The 16,784-nt window shown below is 40.9% G+C and overlaps 1 protein-coding gene across 4 annotated transcripts in view; it reads right to left on the bottom strand.

Moving 5' to 3' along the window:
- SGCD (sarcoglycan delta) overlaps positions 1 to 16,784 on the bottom strand; it is a 340,677-nt gene that overhangs the window by 263,233 nt on the left and 60,660 nt on the right. The window contains exon 1 of one of the 4 annotated variants that reach the window (XM_068409439.1): positions 5,524 to 5,577. The exons of the other annotated variants lie outside the window; for them this stretch is intronic. The gene's annotated coding sequence lies outside the window, so the exon portion shown is untranslated. Of the gene's footprint in view, positions 1 to 5,523; positions 5,578 to 16,784 lie in introns of those variants that run through there. 4 annotated transcript variants of the gene reach the window in all.

The raw sequence follows: 16,784 nt of genomic DNA, 5'->3' as shown, positions 1-16,784 counted from the left end.
TGAACCATAGACTTCACTGTGACGTTACAAGTTTTGGTCAAACCAAGCACAACGAGTTGGCTGCATCCTCAGCAACATCTCCTGCTGTCACAGGCAGTTATGGTGATGCCTCGCAATGGGTCTACAACAGATAAGTGCAAAGCCCCAGGCTTGGATTCCTGGTTATAGATGTGCTGCTTTGTTTATTAGCTTGTAATTTGTTTATTCTCCTTTTCTAAACTGAAATTCAAGAGGGACTGTCAAGACAGAAAATTCAATCTAAACAAGTTCCCTAAATACACTCATCCTGGGGCAGGTCCAGTGGTTATTTGAGGATGGCAGCTGGCACCTGCAGCCTTTGATGCGGCACTTTCAGACGCTGATGGAAGAGGACAGCTGGCTGGGCTGGCACAAGGTGCCACATTTGATTGATCGAGTGATCCAAGTGTCACAGACTCATAGGCTGTCATTAACGGTCTGTGCTTCCTCTGAGCAGGAGGCACACGCCATGCGGCAAAGGGCTGGTGCTCGCACGAGATGGGTCACTCCAAGAGCAGTATCTGTCCATGTGCTCTCCTACTTCCCAAAGACACATGTCTTTTACTAAAGTTATTATTTTTATATATAAATATGTATACATATATATTTTTTTACAGAAGACGGGTGTAGGGCATTGCAGCACACAGCTACTGAAAAGTCATTCCCTTTTGAGTGAAAAATTCAGCAATTTTTATGGATAGATGAGTCATAAAAGATTTTCTTCAGGCTATTTAATTCATCAACTAGCTGGACAGCAAATATGCTAGGATGTTAATTTAGCAGAATTATTCCCCTCTCAATAAGGTAAATGTTAGATGAAGATCATTAGGCAGGCTGGCAACCCTGTCACCTTCCTTCTGCCAGATAAACCCACAATGCGAAGTAGCGGCTAAAGAGGCTCTGGCAGTTTGAAGGGTTATAATCTTCCCTGAGCAGACACTTCTGCTACCATGTTTCCTGTATTTCTGGAGCTGGTTTGAGTTTGTTCTTCTACCCTACAGTTTAATTTCTTTGTCTTTTAGAATACCAGAGCTATGATTTCAAAAGTCAAATACCCACACAAAAATCCATCAATACATGTGTAAGAAAAACAAAGTCTTCTGCCTAAATGCTGCTGCGTCAGTCACATCACAGCCAGGTCCCCTATTCTTGATGTGCTATCGAGTTTATTTGACCATCAAGTAAAATAACTTTCACAAATTGTGTTAGTGTTTTTCCCCACGGGAAGTGCTATTACTTATAAGTAGATCTTGACCTTACAAATAAACTCCCTCTTGCCTTTGCTAGTTTAAAAACGGGCCAGAGTTTCTGGCAGTCGTGTGATTGAAGGGTGCATTCCCCTTTGGGAGGAAAAAAAAAAATTCAAAGCAATTCCACAACCAGTTCAGATCTTCAAACTGAAAAATCTTTGTGATAAAAATATTTCTTTTTTTTTCCCTGCTCTCAGCTCACTGCAATGACACGAGGCAAACAAAATCCTAAACAGAGGAGAACAAACACTCCAAATTGCAACAAGGAAAGTGGAGACTCCTGCATGGAGCCCTCCTAAAATGATTTGGCCTGCTCCTGGTTGCAGAAAAATACAAACACATTTTTAATAAAAGAACCACTTGAATTTTGAGGGTTTTTTTTTCCAGAAACTATAAAACACAGAATTGTTAATGAACCTATGATAATATAACAGTGCAATATTGGTGTTTTGCTTGTCCTAGTAACAGAAGGCGATAGGTGTTGAAAAGCACCCCAGACTTCCAGGTGAAAAGATGCTAATTCAGCTGAATTGGATCTCATTTCTTATGTCTCAGTCCCTTATTTGTAGATGTCTCCCCTTGTCTTCCCTTTTTAAAGTCTGATAAATTCCTACAGGAGGGATTATAGTTTCCTGGGCATTCGTACAGCACCAGCACAGCAGAGCCCTCAGTACCAATACACACCCAGTTAGTGTGTGGGAAGGTGGTGAAAGGGTGGAGGATAAGTTAAATTTACTCCCTTTTCCTGACATTTTTTCCCCATTCAAAACTCTGTAGGTTCTCAGCTCTCATCACTGTCAGATGCATTTCTAAATGTGCATAGAACAACATGACTGACATCTGGGTTGTTATTCAACTATATTCTTCCCCAACGTTAAGAATTCTTCTATCTAATGTAGCAGAGCTGAAGACAATATAGCTCCCTTGTGTTTACTTATCTTCATGAAGAAGCTATTGAAGCATCTCAAAACTCTCATCCCCCTGGGTCCTAAACAGGCTGACACTTTTTTCTCCTGTTTCTATCCTATTTTTTGTTCAATGGGCCTGTGTTATGCTGTTATTGTTTCACTTCTGAGCCCGTGACTGTTCAAAGTCTGCCTCTTCCATGTGGATACTGCTTTTGTAGAAAACATAATAAAATTTATTCAGCTGCTCTTAAAATCTCCTCACATAGAAAGGCATGTGGGGAAAAGAGTCTTTCAAAGCCTTGAAGCTAGATACCAAAACATCTGTTTGGGTTTCAAGGAGTTTACAGCCCAGTTCCCGGAGCGCATAGCAGTAGGTTGAAGAATCCTTCAGAGCTCCAGTAGAGCTATTTTCAAATGTGTTCCTGCAATCAAACATAGAGGCTTCAGCTTAAATACAAAATGTAATACTTCTTCCCCTCTCAATGTTTTCAGGGCTCTTTAATTCTCCTAGCAGTTTTTCCCATAAAACCTATTATGACTTCTCAGCAAGAGAGGTTTGGATTTCTTCAGTATTAAAGATTTCAGTTGGAAAGTTGAGGGCCAACTTGCATGTTAGACAACATATCACATAGCAGCATTTAAACGGACATATTATTCATCAACATAATCACCCTAATATTTACCACTTGTTGTAAAGATGAAAACTTTACAAGACATACAAGAACATACAACACGTACAAAACCACATTAAGAAAGCTAGACCGGACAAGCCCAAGGTTCATTGAACTAAACATTCCGGACAGTCACAAATACTGTTTGACCTGGGATAAATATACCAGGACACAAAAACAATGATACTTTCCCAAAATAATCCCAACTTGTGGCCCAAGGGCTTCCTGAGCCAGCAAAGGTTGTCTTTGCATGTGAGAACCACCAATGCATTTTCCCACATCCACACCTTGAACCCACAGAAACTTTTAGCAGATTATCCTGCACAGAGACTTCCACAACCAGGTTGTGTGTGAAGAACAATCTCCTTCTGTATATTTTTTAAGTCACCCTAAGTTTTCATATGATGCTTCATTATTCTTCTATTACAAAAGACAATAAATGATATCCCCTATTAGTTTTTTCCATCTGACAATTAGCAGACCTTCACCATTATCCTCGCACTCTGTCATCTCTTTTCCAGCTGTTTTTCCATGTCCTAGATTGTTCAGTCATTTCATCCTTTTCCTTAAACTTAAAGCTATCATCACCTGCCTGCCAAAGAGTGGTCTGAAATTTGACTTCTCATTGACCAGAAGAAAGAAATACACAGCTACAGCATATCTGCAGGACAGCTTCCTTTCTTTAAAGTGATAAATTCTGGAACAAAGGTGGTAAAGAGACAGCACAAATTCTTCTGGTTCACACCAAAATACCAAAACCCCAATTCACAAGGAGCAACTCTGCCACAAGGACTACAGCGACATCTCACACCAGCATATCCAGCAGTATTTTCCATGATACTCCCCACAACTAACTTCTACATGAGAAATACATTCCCAATTGTCATCTGACTTTTTCCTCGAGGTACATCTAGGATGAAAAAAAAACCTGGCCCTCCTATTGCTGAGCTTGAAAGTTATCAGCAGCCACAGCTTCAACAAAACAAAAAGCTGATGACATTCTTTACAAAGACCATGAAGCAGAAGTTAAATTTAAAAAGATTCTCAGTTTATCCGTTCTTTAAAGTTTCCTCTAGCTTCTTCTCTTTAGAGCATTAGCAACTGCTGAGAAGAATTTCTCATGCGAGTAATTTCAGTTTTATCTCTGGAGTGGGTGGAAAGGACTAAGAGGATGATCATTGCTGGCCTGACCAAAGGAATATAGATACACCAGGTAAGTAAATACCCAGGAGGCAAAACCCTACCGACACTGAAGGACACTGTTGACATAAAAACAAGGAAGTGCCAACCAGCTGTGAATAAATACATGCTAGAAATCAGACGATGAGGTTCTATACCAGTTTTCCAGCAGGAGTAGTAGGGGCAAAAAGCGTTCGTACTTCTAAAATGGATTTTTGATCAGTTAATGAAAGGGCTCATATGATGTGATTGCTTATGATGGCAAGAAAATGGACCCAATGACCCAGGAGGTCCCTTCCCAGACATATATTCTCCTGGTGAGGGGTCTTCCTGCACAATGAGTAGAAGGAACAGGTAATAGTAGACCCCATGTGAAATTCTGGTCTGCTGAAGAAAGTGAGTTTTGCCTAGGACTGCAGGAGAGCCATATTTTCAGTCCATGTGCACAAGCAGGGCTGCTACAGCTTTATTAAAAAAAAAAAAAAACAAACACCAAGATACTCTTTTTTTTACACCATATGAAGATGATCAACTCAGCGCAGCCAAAAAGCACAAAAATACCAAAAAAACCTAGAGCTGATGACTTCACAGCTAGGAAACACAGTTCCCTTCAAAATTTGGTTTCCTGCTGAAGTGGAAGAAAGAGACAGCAGTCTTCTGCACTAATCTTCAATAAACACAATTTTGCCCCTTTAAGCTTCCACTACCCCTCCTGGAGTCAGCTGCTCAGAAGATCAGGGACATTTTGTTACTGAGCTTCTCTGGAGGAAAATTTAGAATTCTTCAGAAACAAACCAAAAGCAATGATCCAAAATGATGTCTTCAAGCAAACCATACGTGGAGCACACACCCTGCAATGCCTCCAGTCCCCTGCAGAAGTATTTGTCATAGGCACTTCTGGCCATCTTGAACAACCATCAGCTACAGCAAAGAACATTCACTCATCCATGTTAGAGGAGGCAGATGTCAACACGACTTTCCCAGGACTTCAGAATAGGACACTGGGACACAACTCACCATCGCATTCATATTAACCCACCTCTCTTTTGCTTTTTTAACCTAGGTAGTTTCTCAGTCATACTTCTCCCTTATACTGTGTTGTGATGAATTTACAAAATCTCATCTGTTGAAATCCACTGAGCAGTCACTTAGCAAAGTCCCCATTTTGCAGCCAGCAGATGCTTTGCTTTTGTATTTTCCATCCATCATACAAAACAAAAAGAAGGCTTTAATGAATAAGCCTCAGTTTAGTTTTAATACGAACACAGCATCATTTTCACAAAACCAAGATTTCTCTTATAATGTGGAATTACATTTATAAAGGACTGTGTAAACCATCTCACAAAGACATTCACCTCACTGCTTTTCAAAGGGATTGGAATATTACACCACCATCAGCAAGGTAACTAGCACTGGATATTACAGATTTTTAAGACCAGAACAAACCATTAGAACATCTAATCTGATCGTTCACGCAAGACAGTTTCTCACAGTTACCTCTGCGTTAAGCCCATAGCTTCACTCCAACCAAAAGTCTCCCAAAAAGGCACTCTGTCATGATCTGAAAATGTCAAAAGAAAGGAAACGTACCGTCAACCCGGTAGTTTGGTCTTATGTTACATCATCTTCCACTATCCAAAGAGTCTAACTTCTAATTTTAATTTGTCTGGCCTTTATTTTGAGCTGTTGGTTATTCATATGCCTTTGTCCACTAAATTAAAGGCCTGTTATCTGTCACAGCGATATGCAGAGGGAGCAAAGCCCAGTTCTGCAATTCAGTCTGACAAAGATAACTTTTCCTTGTCCAACTGGAGCAGCTTCCGAGGCTGGTGGAAAATCATCAGGCTTTTAATTCAGCTACACCAATTTATAGCAGTAGGAAATATGACCCCTATAGCCTCAGCAGCAGTTTACAATAAGGTGCTAAGGAAAATGTCATTTCCAAGAACATTTATTAATAAAATGTAAATTATAACAAAGCTGATGTCTAGCACTTATCTCACATTCCTTTTTCTCACCTACGCAGACTGTGTTCGCAGTAATGAAACAAACATTAATTCTCCTATTTATGCTCTGTTTAAAATTTCTGCACTTCCCTACACCTGTAGTCAGCTGTATCTGAATGATGGCAACAAGATAAAGATCAAATTATTACAAAATAAATCAAAACAGTACAGAAATGTTCTTTTGGGTTTTTTTTTTTAGTCTATAGAATGACAGTGCCATCCCTTTGCTTCATCTTCAGGCATCACAGTTTATAAACTGTGCTCTCTCCTAAGCAAAGTGAGTTTTCTCAGTAGAGAAAGCAGACTATTTCTGCTTTAAAGAGAAAACATTTACACAGTCCTCATGGCTCCTAGGACTCCTCACATCACAGTTTCCTATTTAAAAATCTCCTCCCGCATACACACTCCACCAGGCTGTGTTGGTGGAATGGCTTAAAAATACAGATTAGCTCCTTCTCTGTACAGTCCTGTCCTATCCCTTCATCTCCGTTTAGCCCACACACAGGGCTAACAACCAGTTGTTCTATCACCCAATCTCCCCTCCCCAACAGAGAACGGGAATTGGGAAAAAGAGGGAGACTCGTAGGTTGAAAATTAAACATATTTAATAAAATAAGAAAACCAATATCAATACTAATAACAAAGATGCAAAATTATACTTTGCTCATAGAAGAGTGGTGGCAAGTCCCTCCAGGTATAGTAACTGTTGAGAAGAGAGGAGAAGGCAGCAGAGCAGAGCCCCCCATCCCCAGCAGCTTTCCCATTTATAGTGACCGTGATGTTACTGTTACAGAATACACCTGTGGCCAGCCTGGGGCAGCTGCCCTGGCTTTCACTGCTGATGGCCTTGATCACCATCCCACAGCTGGCCACAAACTGAAACAAAATGTAACAGAAAAGTGATTCTATAAATTTTATCCCTGCAAAACCAGGACACCCTTGCATCTTTTTAGAGACAGAAGAAATCAGGATGGCTATTTAAATTACACTGCACATAAAACACTCCCTAGACCTTTTTTTTTAAAAACCAGTCTTCCCATCAGATGCTCTGAGTATTGGAGAAAAGCTGCAAACTTCAGCCTTTAAGAGGTGATACAGACTCCCCATAAAGGTGTGAAGTTTAACTAACTGTGGGTGCATCTCACAAGGAAAAGGGAGAGCACAGATAAGTCTGTGTTTGGGCACTTTAGAAAAAAAAAAAAATAGAACCGTAATACAACTTTGAAATCAAACAGCAGCCTGAGGAAAGCCATCCTCATGTCAGGGAAACCAGAAATATTAGGACAATTCAACACACAGACTCTGGCCAGTACCTACCAGCCAGTGAGGTCAGTTTTCAGTGCTGTAAGAATATTTAGCCCTCAGCAAGTAGCTGAAGTCAGTGTTTGCAACAACAATTAAAACTTACCATTAATTATGAAGGAACTCCTAATAACTGTGCGCTTTACAGACCATACTGCAGCCTCTCAGGTTGGGTGCCTGAGCAGCTGGAGCTGAGGGTGATACTTCTCTCACTGCTTATGGGACAGGAACGTTAAATGCTGCAGCGCAGCAAACATCGGTGTATTAAAACTGCCCGCTGCAACAGAAATGAAGGATTGCAAAGAGCCTTTGTCAAGCCATGTGGAGTACTTTCTAACACTCTAACCGCGTGTGTGCACAAGCTGACCTGCTTGCATTCCAGCGGGAGCTTTGAGCTGACTTTAAGTCACACACAAGAGCTAAGAGAATGAAGAACTGCACTGGAGTTGTTTTACAAAGGCAGCCAACAGCGAGGCCTTCTTTTGTTAATATAGTCATTACATGAAAAAGATGTCAAATGCTAGCTTTTATGCCAGCTGAAACTTCGTCTTGGGGAAAATGCTCTTTGAAAGTTGCAATCACTCTGGCTGCGTTGAAACCAAGTATTTAGACCAGAAGAATCTTTTTAGTTTCTTTTTTTTTTCCCTTTCACACAAAGCCAAACTATTTGCTTGCTATAATACAAGGTTTCCACCTCTCCATTTGCTGGCGGATGTCCAGCCCATCTAGTACACACAGTTCTTATCAGACACCCAGACCAGTACTTCGACTTCCATCCAAACTCATTCTTGAAACACCTTCCCTCCCAGACTCACAGCAAGAATTCCCTGCTCATCACCCAGTTCCCCACATCTTCTGAAACCCCCTCCTTCTCCAGCCTCAATTCCCCCTCCAGCTCCCAGTAAGGCTACTGCCTCACAAATCACTCCCCTGGATCAATCTTACACAGAGAGCTTTTAACTCCAAACTCACCTAAAGCGCTTTGATAATAGGAAAGCATCTAGGTGTGGATTATTTTATACCCAAGTGAAACACATGGGGAGATACGGGCCAGACTACCCCAAGCATAACTTATCTTTAAGCCAGTGTGACAATCAGAAGCAACAGCACAATCAGAGTCCCCGGAGGTTCCTCCATTAATATGACACTTTGCCTATGGTGCCTACAGCAGCCACGGAAAATTGCATCAAGGTTTGTATGGCATTTCATACTAGCTGTGGGAGCGATACTGAAGGTCAGAGCAAGAGCACTGCATCTGCCTGAAGTTTCACCCACAGCAGCGGAAGATGAAGCCAAGAAGTTAATCCAGAAAAGTGTAAAGCAAGCTGCAAGAGATGGGAGAGATCTCCTGAGATACTGGAGCAGACTTTAAGCAAGGTGAGGAGTATACAGCAATAAACCTACAGCTCAAATATCACTCACAGGCATAAGCACTCAGCTCCTCTTTTCTCCCCATTAAATCACACTTTCCTCCCGCAGATGAGAGTTGTTGGGAGAGCTCTGTGCCAGCCAGGGAGGAACAGACTGAGATGAGTGGGGAGAGATTAATTGAAAACTGAGAAAGAGGAGGACACCCAAGATAGGAAGCAGCAGCTCTGCAGGGCAAACAGGGAAGAGAAACTCTTCAAAAAGCAGATTTAGGGAACTGGGTAACAAATGTCTAAACTCACTGGGACTTGGGACTGCTAACAGATTTCCTAATGAAGGAAGCAATGAAACTCTCATTTTTTACCTACACTAGTCTTGCTTCTGGGGAGATTAGTTCCTTTCCCCTGGTGTCTCTGGGCTTCATTTCTCACCCATAAAATGAGAGTAATGATGCCACGACTAACTCATGGTGTCTACATGCAAGTACCTTAAAAAGTTGTGACAAACTACACAAATATCATCTACATGAGGACAGAGGATACCAAGACAGTCACACCAAGGCAGTCGCAACAAGACTGCCAGGAGGCGGTTCTGGTTTTAGGATCTTCATAAGAAATTAAGTCATTCAATACTGAGAATGGAGCACATCTTTTTTTTTCCTTCTTCTTCTGACTAAGAAAATCAAATTACTTCAAATCTGTGCCAACAAATTGGTAAGAAAATACTTAAATACCCTTAACTGACAAAATCTTCATCCTAACTCTCAAGTATCTTGTTTTCCAGCATAGGTCATGAGACACATCAGCTGTGTCAGGTCAGGTATGAGGAGATAGTACCTGATTCAGTCAGATACTCCTGCACCTCCTGCCACCAGGCCCTCTTCTGCCTCCTCTCACTCACCAAAGGCATGCACCAGGTCTAGCCCAGACAGAACCAGACCTATTCCTGCTTGCTCTGCCCAGAGAGAAGTGATCTACAGGGACTGCAAGTCAATGCTGCTCCACACAGCGCGACCAGCAACCTTGTCCTCCTGTTCTTGGGATGGACTGCAGCAGCAGAATTGTGGCTTGCACCTGAATCGTCTTCTCGGTTGCGAACCCCAACCTTATCTGTCTTACGTGAACTTTATGAATTGTTCCCATCTACTTTTTGCTGAGCTTGGTTTCTCATATTGATAGATGTTGATAAAATATTGTGGTAATATCAATTACTTTCAGAGACTGCAGAGGCATGTGAACCCAGAGATTTAGGGGAAAAGGCCTACAGCAAATGCCTGCTGATGCTGGAATCGGTTTTGTCAGCAACTGGTACCTTAACTAGTGATATTCAGCTTAAAACCAGTCTCCTCTACAACAACTGAAATGAGAGGGATGCTCTCTAACATACAAATGACACTAGAAACCCTGCTCCAAAGCCAGCATTACAGTTTCTCCCACCTGCTAGTGTTTTATGTTTTGTCCCATACAAATCATGTTTTTGCTACAGAAGTGTATGTGAAAGGACAGCTGGCAATACATTGATGGTACTGGAAATAGAAGTCACCCAGTTAGTACTTCTGTTATAGTTTTTTCCTTTAAGAAAAAAAATAAATAAGAGACTTGATCATGGGTACCATATGTCTAAGAAACAGGAACTTGCAATGTCCAGTGCCTCTCGACTACTTTAAAGTGGTTCCTCCAGCTTAACCCAGAAAGGTCCTCACACACCATTTGAAACAAGTCACACGAGCCTTTACAGGAGGTAATTCTCGTTTAAAGAGGGAAGTGAATTAAACTCTGAACTCTAATCACGTTAATAGCCCCGCCTGACACTATAAATCACTCATGTAACATTTTGTTCATGCCCATAAATTACTGATACCATATCCTTCTGCAGAAGATTCCCTCCCCTTAAAAACATATTTAATAGATTTGCACCCAGTCCTCTTTTTAAATACACTGGCTCGCACTATCAGCTTTCCTAACGCTCTAGGCACTGATTTCAAGTTTCATAATCAATTATATCATTTTGCTTCACAGCAGTAATTTGATTACTGCTTTTGGGGTGTGACAGGCATTTGTGAACATTTCTGCCTGTCTTCATCTGAAATTGCTAATCTTCCTTCCCTCCCTCCTCCCTGCAAAACCTGTGCAAAATTGATAAAATAACATCAATAAATCAAGGCACTTGCATTTTCCCTGAAGTGACTATATTTCAGATTTCTTCTCTGAAACACAAACAAGGACATAATTCATCTAGCTCAACAGCATGACCAAAAGGGGTATAAAATGATGATGATGTTCTGTGGCATCTATTGCCAGTTTTGTTAATATGACTGACTGCTTTTCCTGTGCAAGCTGTCTCTTCTAGATCACCCTATCTTTGAAATAATCACCACTACCACCTAACATTTAGTAATAATTTACTACATAGCAGTGGGTATGACAGAGCCCATATCAGCAGAAACAAAACTGTAAGATTCAAGGGGAAAAAAAAAAGATCTAATTCACATTTGTTTGACAAGTTCAGAGTCCTTGTTGACCAACCTGTACATTACACTGTGCTGCTCAAACGTAGTACATTTAAAACTGTCCGTATCCACCATCGAAGGAATAAAGTTCAAACAAAACTTGCCACTTTCTTCCCAACAGTTTCAGAAGTTTTAAGGAGAGAAAACACAGGAGGCAAGAAAGCTGTGTATTAATCACGTTCTAAAACAGGCTACAGAAAGATGCACACCCATCCCTGAATCTAGCCGATTTCATCAACCACACGTTTCTTAAGGATACTTAAATCCACTTACATTTCCACAAACACCTGGAGAGATTATAAGTGGAATACAGCATCTACTGAGTTTTCTTTCAGGGCAAGTGTTTTTTCCAAGGTTAAGTCATTGGTTTCTCTCTTCTTCAAATCCACACTAACACAAAGGCAGGCTGGGGGATCATGCAAGCATTCTCTTACCCAGGGTTAAGCAAAACAGATTTTCTTCTTTGATTCTCCCTCACACCCACAATTTTGTGGGAGATAACATACCACATATGTGTTAAACACATTCAGATGATGGAAGCTTAGAGCAGGTGATCTGTAATTCAAAATAAATATTTCTATGAAACACGTAATTCAATATTTTTCCCCTAACTGCCTTAAGTATCTGATTAAAGATATTTAAAACTTGCAATCCCAGGTTCCATAAAGTTATCTTCTCTCCCTTGAGCTATCTCAGAGCAATCACATTTTTTTCCGTTGGACAACCACACTGACATAAGAATTTTCATTAAAATTTTACCTGCAAACATGATGCAATATGCTAATTTACAACTGCACAATGGAAAGTCCATAACTGAGACAAAAGCAAATGGACCAGAACAATGAAAGAATTTTCAACCTTAAGTCAGCTTTTGAATTAAGACAAAAACAATAGTCCAACAGTCATATTTAACCTTTATGAATGATTTATCCCATGGGAGAAAAACATGTCAAGAGCCTGTTTGGTAGAAGGAACTGTTACTATGAGAAACCCCCATTAGTCAGATGCATTTTTTATGCAGAAGAGTTGTTAGTGTCTCTAGGAGCTAAAGCCCAAGCGCTCACATAGGGATTTTGAAAAGGGTGATGCAGCAGAACACAACTGAACCAAAAATTTCTTTGAAAAGAGCAAAACACATTTCTGGAATGAAGAATTCCTTCTTGTCCATTTTATTCATTCCCTCTCCTTGACATTCATATTTCTGTCACAAAATAGCTGAAATTTTGTTTTCCCCCCAAGATGTTTTCAGAAAAAAATCACTAAATCACTAGAAGTGATTTTATATTTAAAATTAGCATTCTGACTTAAAGCTACATATATGAAACTTACATATTGCTTTTGCTCCCAGATGGAGATTCATCAGTGAAAAGAAATACCAGATCTGACCTATGTTACAAAGCTGCTGTGAAGACTGCACAGGAGAGGAGTGTAGCAGAAGAGTCACTTCACATTTTGCTGCTCTCTAATCCCATCTATTTGTTCATAGTCCCTTTCAAACTGAAAAGATTTTACCATTTTTCAAAAGGCCCAAGAGCGAGGAATTAAAACAAGTGTCTCTCTCTCAAACAGTGGTTGAATAGACACTACTGCAAAAATTTATATCCCCACATCCCTATTTGCCAGCGTTACAGTTTGTGAAACAGAGAACAATTCAGTATTTCAAAGGAAGCCGATAAACATCACGAGAGCTCCCATGGGTAACATTACTTAATCTGCAGTTTTATCTTCAGGGGGAAAAAGGAGACTACAAGGAAAAACTATTTCCATAAACAAGGGACTTAAAAGCCAAATAGAAGAAGTTTTGGCTAAGAGCCAAAATTTAGGCACTTCTGTCTTGCAATCACAGTCATCCCCTTCCTCCCCCCAAATCTGGGCAAAGGAAGTCAGAGACTTTGGAAAATGCAGATCTGGGGAGCGTGATATCAGAAGGGCCCAGTACTAAGAACGAACTTCATCATGTCTGCATCAGGCTCCCTGCAGCTCTATTAAAACAGCAGCAATAACCCATTACACCTTCCAGAGCATGGTCCCCACAACACACCAAATGTGTGACTTCATCCCTGCAAGAAATGTTAAAGCGGTTTGTTATTCTGCATCCTCCTCTTTCATCATTTTATAGCTTTCAATGGTAACAGGCTGCTGAAGAGAGCTACCAACACCAACAGGGAGAGAGTATCTGCTACAGCAGGTACGCTACGCACAAAGACAACATGCAAGGGGCTTTCCAGGGGAGGAGGAGCAGAAGGAACAGCACACACTTCATCCTGCAAGGACCAACAAATCCCACAGTCAGACTTTATTGTAATTCCATGTAATGGTTTTGCAAAAGGAGAGACACGGAAAAGAGGTTACCTGCAATTTTATAGTTCTCATAGAAATGAAACCTAGATTTTTGGGAGAGCAAGGAAAAAGGACATGATTTATGTCATTTTGGAGGGCACGGGGAAAGCAAGCAGGGAAGGATGGAGGATTCTCTTCTGCCAGTTTCAAGATCAGGCTTTGCTAAATAAACAAGGTCTTCACAAGTATACAGATAATTTAAAACTTTATAAGCAAAATCTGCATTCCACTGGAAGAGCCGTAAAGCTCGCCTGGAGACTACACACGATGCTCTAACTGCACGGGCTCTTCAGGGCTGACCCATAAAAGCAAGAGCAATGACTGACAGATGCGATAAAAGTTTCTGACTAGCTTTTTGGGGAACAAGCCACTGATTTGTCTTTGGAAGCTATTCGAAACTGTTCCGAGAGTCATGTAGAATAAACAGCCTTTTGCTCAGCTGCCAACATCCCAGCCTGCAAGCTCAGCGAGGTGATTTCAGACGGAAACAAAAAGTCTCTGTGTTTCTACCTACTACATCTTGCACCAATAATTCCCGTCTTCTGACACAGAGGATCTCGGCGCCAGGGCACGACAATGAATTCACAAGGGCAAAGGCTCACAGCTGCCACTTTGCTTTGAAATCCCTCCTCACTTTTATAGACTGACTGCAAGGGAAACCAGAGCCCAGCACCACGTATAAGATCCCACTAACCACGCTGTGGTCACGCAGCACAGCTTTAGGTTTTGAAGCGCTGCATCCCGTACGTGATGCCTTGATGATTCAAGACCTGAGTCTCCAGAAATCTCTCTCGTTGATGCACATCTGCTGGGATCAGAGGGTTCAAGGTGCCTCCAAATGTTAAGCAGGAAAATAGAAAGATGGATTCTTCCACAGTCATGCTGCTTTTCTCATTGGAAAGGAGATTAAAAGACAAAAGCATTGCCTGTGTAAGTCTGTCCAGAAGTTTCTGGCAGCAACTTGTTTCAGCTATGGTCATTGCTTCACAGAACCAAGCACCAACCTTTACAGCTGAGAGCCCACCCTTCTCCACAGCACTCTTCAGGAGCTCCCTCTGAAATTTAACCACCAATTGTTAAGGTCCTGCCTCTGCATCCAGAATTCAGGATCACAAAAGCTTAGTCAGCAAATAGAACGCTATCTGTGAGCCAACATGAATGGTCTTTCAGCTGTGGCAGAAAACCAGATAGAGGGCAATTCTTGTCTGTATTCACATATCCTAGGACTGGCTGCAGTGATTTCAAACACCTGCCTGCTTTTCCCTGCAATGCATACCATGTCATTACCCTCCGAGAGGCCACTTCACACTTTGCTCTCCTGCCTCCTTACTCCTGCTTTGTTGTATAAAGTTATATGGAAAATAATATCTAAGCGGCTCCGCATCCTGCGAGGAAGTTGCTTAAAACATCACTCAGTTTTTCTGAAAATTTTCATGCCACTGCAAACAAACAAAAAAAAAGTCAGTCATTATACCTCAAACCTGACAGCTTTTTTCAGCATGAAAACCATAAATTAAATAAAAAATATTTATTTATTCAAATGCATGGGTTCACTTGCCACCAAAACACTTCTGACAGTCGCAAAGATGACAGTAACCTGTGATACCTGTTTTGCATCACCCTTGTGGTTGTCTTGTTATTTCAGGAAACCCAAAGGTACCTCCTGAAAAATCAAATCACTCTGTCCTAATTAGAAGCTTCTGAACACAAACTTCAGTTGGGATGTACACTTCCCACACATTAAATACTAATTCAGAAAGCAGGAAGCCCTTCTCACCACGTCCTTCAGATGAGAGGCTGTAGACTTAAAAACACCAGGTTTAAAACTCAAGCAGAAAACTGCTGTTTAATAATGAAACAGAGCAGTTGTATTTGAGATGTTGGAGTTCATCTAGTAGTAAATAAAGCCCTGACTGCAGCAAGGCAGGTTTTGAGAAGCTTGCTCACAGCCACCGAGTCTTACAGAACAGGATTTTGCCCTCTCGATGCAAATGTGGAGGTGATAAGAACTTTTCCCGACATAGCTGCTGTTACAGGAAGGGGGTATAACTTCATTAAGGGCATCACATTCCCTCTCCAGGGATGACACCGTCTTCTAGTCCAGTGATCAAACACACAGTTTGTGAGCAGTCAGGTCAAATACCTCAAGTACCACATGTTCCCCACGCTCATCTTTGTTGCTACAGTAATATTAACTGGGCTTATTTAGCTTTTCTGCAGCAAACTCTCAGCCCTTGAAAATACCTCATAGTCAAGGTCATTCCAAATATAATGCAAGTGTCACCGTTGGACAAGCAGAACTGCATGGAAGGAAAATAAGCCCTACGGAGCCTGTTACTCCTATCTGGCCATTTAATGCTGATTATAATGCTAATCTGATTCTTTATTATGGACATAAGATAGTCTAATGTCCAAGTCTAGGTAGGCAAGGCAGGGACTACCAGCAGCCAATACATAAATACGAGGACCATTAATAACTTTATTTCCAAAGGCAGTTAGTATTTTCATTTGTGGTGAAAATTTACTTTCTTTGTACGCTTCTCTGCAAAAATAGAACAAGCTTCTCTGTAGTAGGCTAGGAATTAGATACAACCCCATTGTGCTTCTAAATTACTGATGCAACCTTTGCAGGGCAGATAACCAGTGATTCAAGATCAACAGTCAGATGTTATTTCTGACTACATGCTACCAAAAGCCAAAAAACACTTTGGGACTTTTTGACAGCATGTGTGATTTAGGCAGCAAAAGTGCTGTGCCCTGAAATCAACAACACTCTACCAGTTAAATTGTGTAAGTGTGCAGTTTCCTAGAAAACACTTGAACTCTCAATTTTCACCTACTTATAGGCTTGTCACTTCCCTTTAAGTCTCACAGTGAATGTACTAGTTCATCTCATGAGAACAATTTATTTTTTACCTTCTATATAAGCGTATAATAAGCCAAAGCTAACATGTACTTTTATTTAATTAAAAATAATCTACCAGTAACAAAACATAAGACCTCTTTAAAACAATTTGTGTTGCTTCTAGTAGCATGCAGTAATAAGAAATACTGCATCATCCCATGCTACTTTCTGACACGGTGTAAATCAGCATAAATCTGCTGAAGTCCTGTTGATTTACACCAACGGGTTTCGTGGCTGGCTGATCCATTTAATCTCAAGCTTTCAAAATGAGACACAAAAAAATATTCTGCCTGCATTGAACAGTACATACAAACATAAGACAGACAAT

The sequence above is a fragment of the Nyctibius grandis genome, chromosome 10, assembly GCF_013368605.1.
Source record: "Nyctibius grandis isolate bNycGra1 chromosome 10, bNycGra1.pri, whole genome shotgun sequence".
Taxonomy (NCBI): Eukaryota; Metazoa; Chordata; class Aves; order Nyctibiiformes; family Nyctibiidae; genus Nyctibius; species Nyctibius grandis.
The sequence above is the reverse complement of the archived record's forward strand: the minus strand, read 5'-3'. Positions and strand labels throughout refer to the sequence as shown.